General features: G+C 50.8%; 1 long non-coding RNA gene across 1 annotated transcript; it reads right to left on the bottom strand.

Annotated features, from left to right (window-relative positions):
- Positions 1-2526: 2526 nt before the first annotated feature.
- LOC144246674 (uncharacterized) lies at positions 2527-3302 on the bottom strand. Its single transcript, XR_013340335.1, has 2 exons — positions 3165-3302; positions 2527-2730 (listed from the first exon to the last, which is right to left on the bottom strand). It is a non-coding gene; the product is annotated as an uncharacterized LOC144246674 (long non-coding RNA).
- Between the last annotated feature and the right edge of the window lie 6724 nt (positions 3303-10026).

Here is a 10026-nt window from a genome sequence, read left to right on the forward strand (position 1 = left end):
GCACACAGCCCACTTCTCACAGATACAGATTCAACAGAAATCTGCTACGGCTGTCGGCTTTTCTTAATCCACCTGGTTACACAATTAAAACACATACATGCACTGATGGTGATTGAAAGAAAGCTTTCCCCTGGAGAAAACAGTCCTTTTGCTGGCACACTTTGCTACACCTTCGGAAAAAGCAGAATCAGCACCGACTCCTAAGACCCCTGCCGAGGAACCCAGCCCTGCTTGGGACACCCAAAGCAGCAGACCTCGAAAAAGGAGGGGAAAAGTCAAGCTTGGAGTGGAAAAAGAGGACAGAAGTACAGCAGCCTTTAAAAATGCCTGCACGGAGCAATAGTGGGAACCAGACATATTTATTCTTTCCTTGCTTTCTGTGATGACATAAATAGAAAGTAAAAACACGTTAAACAAAAGGCAGAGCTAGGATTTTACAGGTCTTTATTTTGGCAGGCTGCATGACAAACACCTCTTCCGGGACTGCGACACGTTTGGGGGAATGGCAGAGAACGGAGGCAAAAGGTGCCGGGAGCCCTTTCTGTTCCCTTCAGCCCCTGCAGCTGCACCGCTGGTTTCAGGGCACTTGCTTGGTTCGTTCCTAGAGAAAAAGGCTAGGGCATGATTTTCAAAACTACTGCCCATCCACAGTCAGAGTTTCCTACATTCCTGGGTACAAATGAGTGGTCGAGAGAGGGCTTCTTTCCAAATGAGGTTAGCCATAGCTTCCTATTCTTTACCAATAGCTGTGAAAACGAAACACTTGCCCGGTTTTAGTATTCTACACACACCCCTCCCAGGGAATTTTGGGGCAGCTTTGGGTCCCTCTGCGGGACGGCACCCAGCGTGACCCCCTCCCCTCATTCGCCACCCACCCGCTCCTCCACCGCAGTGTGCGTCCCTCTCCTAGCGACCTTGGGGTGCCCCAAATGCCATCAGAGGCCCGAGGCTTCAGCCCCTAACCCTGACCCCCGAAGAAGGCACAGGACGAGTCCAACTGCCCCGGACAGCAGCCCAGCACTCCCTTCCAGCCCTTCCCACGCCTCCATCCCCCCAGAAAGGGACTCCGCCGCAACAAGGAAGGGGGGGCAGCCCCCAGAAGGCTCGAAGCTCCTGCCCCGCCTCGCTGTCGCGGGCCAGGGGCAGAAAGAGGGAGCGGCAGAGGCGGCGGGGACGCGGCACGGCCGGCACGGCACGGAGCGGGGGCCGCTCGCAGCGCGATGCCGGCGGAGCCGCAGGTCCGGCAGCGCCGGGGCGGGGTCCGAGCGGCGCGGGGGATCCGCCGAGAGCTCCGGCCCCGTGCGGGGACTCCCGCAAGGCCCGGGGGGCGCCGGGCTCCGGCCCTCGGGGCTTTATTCTCCGGCGCCCCGAGCCCCGCGGCTGCGGGGGAAAGAAGCGAAGGGGCGACGGGAAGAGAGGAGGGAGAGCGGGACATGCGAAAGGGCGGGGAGGGAGGTCGGGCTGCGGAGGAAAGCGGGCGGGGAAGGGAAAGGCCGGCAGGGCAGCAAGAGGGACGGGGCACAGAGGAGGGAGAGAGGGGGAATGGAACGGAGCAGCGGGGCAGGGACAGGACAGGAAGGAGCCGGGTTTGGGGGGGACATGGAAACGGGGGAAAGAGAGGTAACTGAATACGGGCAGGAGCATGGAGCGGGAGAGAGAGGGACAGGAGGGGATCCTCCCGGCGCCCCGGCCCCGCCCTGGCGCCCCGCCCGGCCCGGGCTGCTGCGCTCGGCAGAGCTCGGCTCCGTTCGGCTGGACTCGGCTCCTCGGCCAGCTTCGGCTACTTTGGGCCACGCTCGGCTATTTCCGGCCGCATTCGCCTCCATTCGCCTCTTCGGCAAAGCTCGGCTCGCCTCGGCTGAACTCGGCAAAGCTCGGCTCCGCTCGCCTCCTCGGCCCCTTTCGGCCGCTTTCGCCCACGCTCGCCTAGTCCCGCCCGCACCCGCCTCCATTCGCCCATTCCCACACCTCGGCTCCCTCCGCCCGGCCCCGGCTCCCTCCGGCTCACACATTTCCTCAGGGCACCTCAGCACAGGGCACACAAACTGCAGCCCCTAAAGGCTTGCAGCTCTTTCAACACACACACTCGTAACTCAGCTCTGGGGACAGAGCTGATGGCTCCTCTAGGACAAGAATAGTTACACGTAAAAGCAATTCCCTTATTTTGCATCTCCTTTTTATTTAACCCCCCCCCCCGAAATCCCATCCCTACCACAAGGAATGTGAAGTTCTGGTTCCCCTAACCCCCCCCCCCCCCGTACGCTATTTGTACAAAGGCCCTGGGGCAGCACACAGCTGGGATTCCACGGAATAAAGCCTGGCTTCAATAATCAGAACAAATGACATTTTTTTACAAATTAGGTGCAACTGCATGTTGTATGGTGCTGCGTACCCACGGAGCCGAGTCAAGGAAAAAGAGCTACAGCACTGGAACCTAAGTTTTAGCAGCCTAGTCATCTGTAACTTGTGCCATAAAGTAAACCAAGGATAACTACAGTATTATCTGCTGAAGTTCTCTACTGTGGATTTCGGGTACAGCAGCACGTGCTTTACTCCCAACAAAAGCTGCTCAGGTGGGGGGAGCCGGGAAGCCAAGTCTCTCCACTTTGTCTGAACACCATCTTCCAGGAAGGTACTGCTTCTTCTCTCCCAGGCTCCCTTCAGCAAAGTGGCAAATTCAGAATCCGGTGCCACAGGAGGCCCTTGGCTTAAGTCCTTGTGGTTTTCAAACTGTTTAAAAAGCCAAACAAAAAGCATAAGAGAAAAAGAGTGATGAGTATGAAACAAAAATCTCTTCAGCCACCTTTGTTTTGAGATGAGCTCTGAACTGAAGCTCTGGGAGCACAGGCGTGCAGTCCTGCTAGAACAGAGCTGCCCAGCAGTGTCCCCAGGGGCATCTGGAGTGTTCACACTGCTGAGCTGAGAAAAACTCACCAAACCCAGCCCAGGGGCCTGTGATCCTCCACCCACCCGGGGGAACTCCGGGCGCTGTAAACAGAGGCCACAGCGCACACCAGGCTCTGCTGTGCCTGCTGAGGAGTCTCTGTATGAGCCCTGAGGCCTGGTATCGCCTCCCAAACACCACAGAGACCTCTTGTGTCATCAGAGAAAAGCCCTGGAGCAAACGTGTGTCCCCAGCACGATCAACAAGGATGCAGAATTACCTCCTCAATAAAAATGCTGTTACTGATGGAAATGTAACCTCTGTCGACAGCGAGGATTTTATAGGAATACTGGCTCAAGAATTCAGTGACTTCAGGGATTCCATACCACAGGTTCCTGGGACTGCTTGGGCATCCAGAACCTATAGTATCGGTTAAACTGGTAGAGCTGAGGATACTTAGCAGCTTTCAGGGACTCGGGATCTTTGTCACAGAGCTGGAACGTCACGCAGGGAGCAATGGGTTCTCTCAGAGAGTGCAGGAGGCCAGTGAAAACAGCACCAAGGTCCTCCACGACATCTGCTCCTAGAAAAGCCAAATAAATTAAACTATTGACATGAGCACGGACACTGGGGCAACCTTCCTTACTTTGGGCCTTGCCAGCAGCCCACAGAGCCTCATGCAGAAAAGAACTGAACGAGATCAAAAAGTGTTCCTAGTGACCTAGACACATGCTCCTGGCCGCTGAGGTACCTGAAAAACCCTCCAGACATCATCAGCTCTTGCTGAAGCAAATAATCCACATTCACTTGTTGTGCCAAAAACACGCCCGGCCCTTAACAGGGAGAGACCCTGCCAGGCACCGCCTCAGAGAAGAACCGAGCTGTACTGGGGGGACACACCCAGCCAACGTGTACAAGTTTAAACAGAATTTTCTCTCAGAACTGGGACTTTCAGCACACCCCAGGTGCTACTCGACTGCCACAGACACACAGAGGGCTTCGTGAGGTGCTCTGGGATTGGCCAGTCCTGCTCCAAGCCCTGCTGATGCCCCTGTGGTTTTAAGGATGTCCTCAAGGAGGTGGTAGAACCTCGCCATATTTGCCCCTGGAGCTTAATTTCTGAGGTTTTCTTTGGGAAACGCATCCACTTCCTACTTAACAATGCAGTCCCCTCTCCTGCTCTCTGGAAGAGCTGCCCACAGGCACGGGAAACACCTCTCCTCTCCTCTGCCCTTAAAACACTGTGTTACTGAGGCCAACTACTTCCAGGCCAAGACTGTCCATGCAGGGACAGTGTCCCTTCTCTTTAGGGTCAGGGAAAAAGGGCAGAAGCACCTACAGAGCTTCAATGCCCCTCTTGAGCACAAAGCACCATGAATCTGCACCTCCTGCTGCTTGCAGGGAAGGTAATAAATTGCCTCAAGGTAAAAAATGATAAATGGTAAAAAATTATTGCAAGAGGGTAGAAATTATTCCACTTTCACTCCACTGCTAGAAATTACACATAAAACATAAAAAAAAACCCTGTACCTGTTCTGTTTTCAGACTGAAGCAACAGCATATTCCTGGCTCCTAACGCAGCAGGGACAACAGCACTGAAGGGAACTGTTTGGATAATCATGTCTTCATTTAAAGAGAAGCCAATTCCTTCATCTAAGCCATCACTGCCCTCCATCAGAACAGCCAGCATATCCACGACATCTAATAAGTGAAGGAAAAAATGTAATCAGAGGATCCAGACTAACTGGGAAAACAACAGAGGTAGAATGCAACATTCCAGGAACACAAGGTATCTTTCTAGTTCCCCCCCAAAAAAAACCCAAAACAAAACAAAACCGAAGATAAAACCAAACAAACAAAAAAAAAAAAACCCTTAAATTAGTAACAACAAGATAATTATTTCTACCTCAATAAACCTATAATGCCTCGAACCATTCCAGGGAGGGCGGCAGGAGGGGCGGGCAGAGCCAGGGCCCCGCTCCGCCGCCCCGGCGGCATTTTCCGGCACGCGGCCGCTCCCGGCGTCTGGAGAGGGGCGCGGGGCCGGGAAAGGCGGCGCAGCCCTGCTCCGATGCCGCTCGGCCGCGGCCCGGGAGCGCTGCGACCGCGCCTCCGCCGCCCGCCGGCACCGGCCCCGGCCGCCCTCGGCCCGCGGGGCCGCCTCCAGCCCACCCCTCACTCACAGACACCGCCCCGCTCGCCGCTCGCCCCTCGCTCCCGCCCCTCCCGCCGCTTCGGCCGGGCTCCGGCTGGGGGGCTGCAGTACCGCCCTGTGCCCACAAGGCGGCAGCACTTGTCCAGAGGGTCCGCGACACGATGGCGGCCCGTGGGGACCTTGACGGAGAAAGGCGTTTTTGCCCATGCCTGTCGGCTCCCGCCAAAAACCCGCACGCTCGCGGTGCTGCTGACCCCACAGCCCGTGTGCACGGCACCCGAACCGCCGCGGAAAATCCCGTCGGGGGGCGCCGGCCGTGCGGGTAATTCAGGCAGTGTAAAAAACAGACACGGGTCCTCGAATTTCAACGTCCTCGTTTTCGCGCCCTCTCGAGAAGGTCAAGCGAGGCCGCGCCACGCCACTCCCAAGATGGCGGCCGCGGGCTGCAGTACCGCTCTCTGCCCACACGGCGGCAGCACCGCGCCGTCCCCGCCGGCACGGCCTCGGCAGCGAACGCCCCAAAGCGTCCGCGCGGGAAAGAACGGAACAAAAAGCCTGCCTCCGACCCGACAGGAACCGAAAGAAAAAAGCTTTCCTCTTAAACTGCATTGCAACAGGGTTTGTTTTTATATTTTTCAGATTTATACTCACAGTCGGATTTGTAATGGATACTGATGGAAAACTGTATTTTTATAATTTCTTACATTTATTCCTATTCTATTTTTTTATACATATCTTATTAGATTGCTTACATATTTCTATAGTTAGATTTAGATTTCTAAAAGGTTTATATTGCTTAAAATAAAACCCTGCCTCTATCCAAGTAAAAATCTTTTAAAAAACCCCCTTTATTTAAACTCCATTTAAATGTATCTCTATTTTTCGCATTTATATTCAAATTTATATTTTAAATGTAGATTGATGTATGATGCTATTTATAGTCTATCTCTTCCTAATACTAATTTTAATTTCTATTTTATATTTTTATATATACACCTGTATACATTGATTATATATTTCCATATTTAGAATGATATCAAACTAAAATGTATATTCATCTCTTTTCCATTAAAACCCTGCCTCCAACCAAATAAAAACAAAAAAAGCCCTTTCTTTAAACGATTTTCGAATATTTTTTTTTATCATTATAGTCACACTTGAACTTCTACTTTATATAGATGTATTTATAAATATATTTTATATATATATATAATAAGTTAGCGAGATAGATAAATTATTTTTTAAATTCTATTTCGTACACACTGCTAATATTTATATTTACTTACCTTTGAATTTTCATATAGATCTTAACGTATTTAGGATATATTTCTATACAAAGACTTCTAATTTTATTTCTATTCATAATTTTAATAATAAAACCCCTACCTAATACCAAATAGAAAATAAAAATCCCCGTTATTCTAAATTATATTTAAATATTTCTATACTTCTATTTTTGATTTTTACAAGTACTTATCTATTCTATCACAACATAGTGAGGTACTATATTTCAATATACAGTATTTATGACATGAAATGCGTTGTAATAAGACACATACAGTAAAATATGCATTAGGTACTGTATTGATTCCTATTGTTTTGTAATATTCATATATCCACATGTATTAATTATACATTTCTATATGGACATTTATGTTTATAATCGATATTTATATGCATATAAACATATAAAATACTCCATATCAAACAAGGTTATACCTAATAGTAATGGACAGCATTATTTATGTTACATGTTTCATTTATATGTTTTCCATTTACATTTAAAATTGAAGTTTTATATTCCCATTATCATGTTTATGCATGTGTTCTATTTCATTAGAATTATAGTTAAAACTTTGCAGTTATAATCTAATTCCTAAAAATAAAATGCCAAAACAAACAGCATCAAATTCCCACCAATACCGTCCAAAAAATTCAGAAAGGCTCCACCAGCCAACCAACTACCAGCAAAAAAACCCGCACTACACTCCTTTCATTAGCAGCTCTTATCACGTCACAAAAACGAAACAAACATTTAAAAAAACCCTATAGAAACCCACACAGCAAATCACAAAAACCACTATAAAGGAAAAAAAAAAAAAAAAAAGCCAACTAACTTACCATACTTCAAACCATACAAGAGACTCCCAACGATCCTAAAAAAAATAGTAACCAAAATTCTACCACTACACTAACTCATAAAGAGAACCTAATGCTCTATAAAATTAACTAAAAAAAACCCACCAAATAATTACAGATATAAAAATAAGGGAACCACGAAGAAACAAAAAATTCACCCCCCAGATAAAATAAACACCTAAAGAGATCCACCATGGAAATGCCCATGTTCACAAAAATAAAACCAATAAAAAACAACAACCAAACACATCAAACGACAAAAAAATACATATTAACAACAACAAAATAAGTTCCTAACTCAAGAAACAAAAATTGCCTCAAAACAAAAAAACCACCTAGAAATAAACACGTCGCCAAAAGAGAAATGTAACTACAAACAATATCTCCCAAGTTCTCTGCAACAATGAAACATACACGGCAATCAAATAAGCCAAATGAATGAAACCCCTATAATATAATAAATAAGAATGCATTCATCAATATTAAAGAAAACCTCACCGATTAACTCCAGGGCACTCCCTCAAGCCCACCAAAAAAACCACTACGCACTCGCGCTAATAAAAGCCTCCACAACCGAATTGAAAAACGACCCTCTACTCCATGCTACGACCCATAAAAACCAGTGTAAACCTTTAGAAACGCATCCTTAAAAAACATAAGAACCGATCAAAAAGAAATCAAACAACAACACTCAACCCAAAAAAAAACCTTGTCACGAGCACCCGAAGCAAGAACCGTAACAACCAAGAAGTGCCCGGGGCCCTTCTCCTACAGCGACGCCGATCAAAAGCCACCGATCCCAGGAGCTCCTCAGGAGCGCCTCAAAAGCAGCGCAGCGAGGGAGGCTGGAAGATGCGGAGCCGCGCTCCCGGCCCCGGGCGCAGCGCGGCTCCGGCAGGAAAGCGGCTCCTCCGGCAGGCAGAGGCGGCGCCGCGCCGGCAGACCCCCGCCCGCTGCCCCCGGCCCGGCGGGGCCGGCACCGGGCCCGGGGGGCCCCGGCGGCGCCCGAGCCCCGCGCCCGGAGCGGACGGAGCGGCGGCACCGGCCGGCGCCGGCCCCGCCCGCCGGCCCGGCCAAAGCTCCGCTCGGCTCCGCACGGCTCGCACCGGCGCGGCTCCGGCGGGCCCGCGGCAGCCCAGCCGCGCCCAGCTCCCCTTCCGCCCCGGCCAGCCCCGGCACTGCCGCCAGGGCTCCGCGCCGCACCCTTCGCTGCCGGGCCGGGGGCAGAAGAAGCGCCCCGAATGCAGCGGCACAGCGCGATCCCCGCCCTGCCAGCGCTGCCACGGCTGCAGCTCCCTTCCTCTGAAGGCCCGACACTGACGCCATGCTCCGGCGCTCACCTCACCCCAACAAGGGCACAGAAATGTAGGCTACCCTTCAACTGCGTCCCCTAGAAGAGAAGAAAAGAAGCGGCTTGCCTCAAATGATGGCAAAAGGGGGCTTCTTACCTCAATCCAAATCCCTTAAAAGGCGGGACCACAGGACTGCCCCCTCCAATTCAACCTCAGGATGACGAAATTTCAAGGGAAAGGAGAAAAGTCCCGGCTAAAAAAGCGCACCAGCTCACCTGCTCGGCTGCTGCTTCTCGGCACAAAGGTTTGTCCCTCGGCTCCTCCTTTGAGCAATGCTCCACGTATCCAGGTGATCCCCCGGACCCTGTCCGAAGCACCCACCGTCCTTCCAGGAGATAGCCCCGGGAGCCCCCTATAAACTCCTCTCCTCCAGCAGCTTCATGCAAAACCGATGGGAGGAAAACCCCCTAAATCAGCCGCCGGAGGAGCCGCCCCCTCCTCATCATCCTCTCAGCTCACACCTGTGGCTGCTCTGAGCCCCCATCATCCTAACAGCTCACACCTGCCGCTGTTGCCACTCTCCAACAGCGTCTCTCCCTCTCCAGCACACAGCGCACTTCTCACAGACACAAATCCAACAGAAATCTGCTACGGGTGTCAGCTTTTCTTAATCCATCTGGTTACACGATTAAAACACATACATGCATTGATGGTCATTGAGAGAAAGCTTTCCCCTGGAGAAAATAGTCACTTTGGTAGCACACTTTGATATATCTGTGGAAAAGCAGAATCAGCACCAACTCCTAAGACCCCTGCTAAGGAACCCAGCCCTCCTTGGGACACCCAAAGCAGCAGACCTCGAAAAAGGAGGGGAAAAATGAAGCTTGGAGTGGAAAAAGAGGATAGAAGTACAGAAGCCTTTAAAAATGCCTGCATGGAGCAATAGTGGGAACCAGTCACATTTCTTCTTTCCTTGCTTTCTGTGATGACATAAATAGAAAGTAAGAACACGTTAAACAAAAGGCAGAGCTAGGATTTTACAGGTCTTTATTTTGGCAGGCTGGAATGACAAACGCCTCTTCCGGGGCTGCGACACGTTTTGAGGAATGGCAGAGAACGGAGGCAAAAGGTGCCGGGGAGCCCTTTCTGTTCCATTTAGCCCCTGCAGCTGCTCCGCTGGTTTCAGGGCACTCGCTTGGTTCGTTCCTAGAGAAAAAGGCTAGGGCATGATTTTCAAAACTACTGCCCATCCACAGTCAGAGTTTCCTACATTCCTGGGTACAAATGAGTGGATCGAGAGAGGGCTTCTTTTCAAATTAGTTTAGCCATAGCTTCCTATTCTTTACCAATACCTGTGAAAAAGAAACACTTGCCAGGTTTTAGTATTCTACACACACCCCTCCCTGGGAATTTTGGGGTAGCTTTGGGTCCCTCTGCGGGACGGCACCCAGCGTGACCCCCCCTCTCATCTGCCACCCACCCGCTCCCCCACCGCAGTGTGCGTCCCTCTCCTAGCGACCTTGGGGTGCCCCAAATGACATCAGAGGCCCGAGTCT

The sequence above is a fragment of the Lonchura striata genome, chromosome 8 (genome assembly GCF_046129695.1).
Source record: "Lonchura striata isolate bLonStr1 chromosome 8, bLonStr1.mat, whole genome shotgun sequence".
Taxonomy (NCBI): domain Eukaryota; kingdom Metazoa; phylum Chordata; class Aves; order Passeriformes; family Estrildidae; genus Lonchura; species Lonchura striata.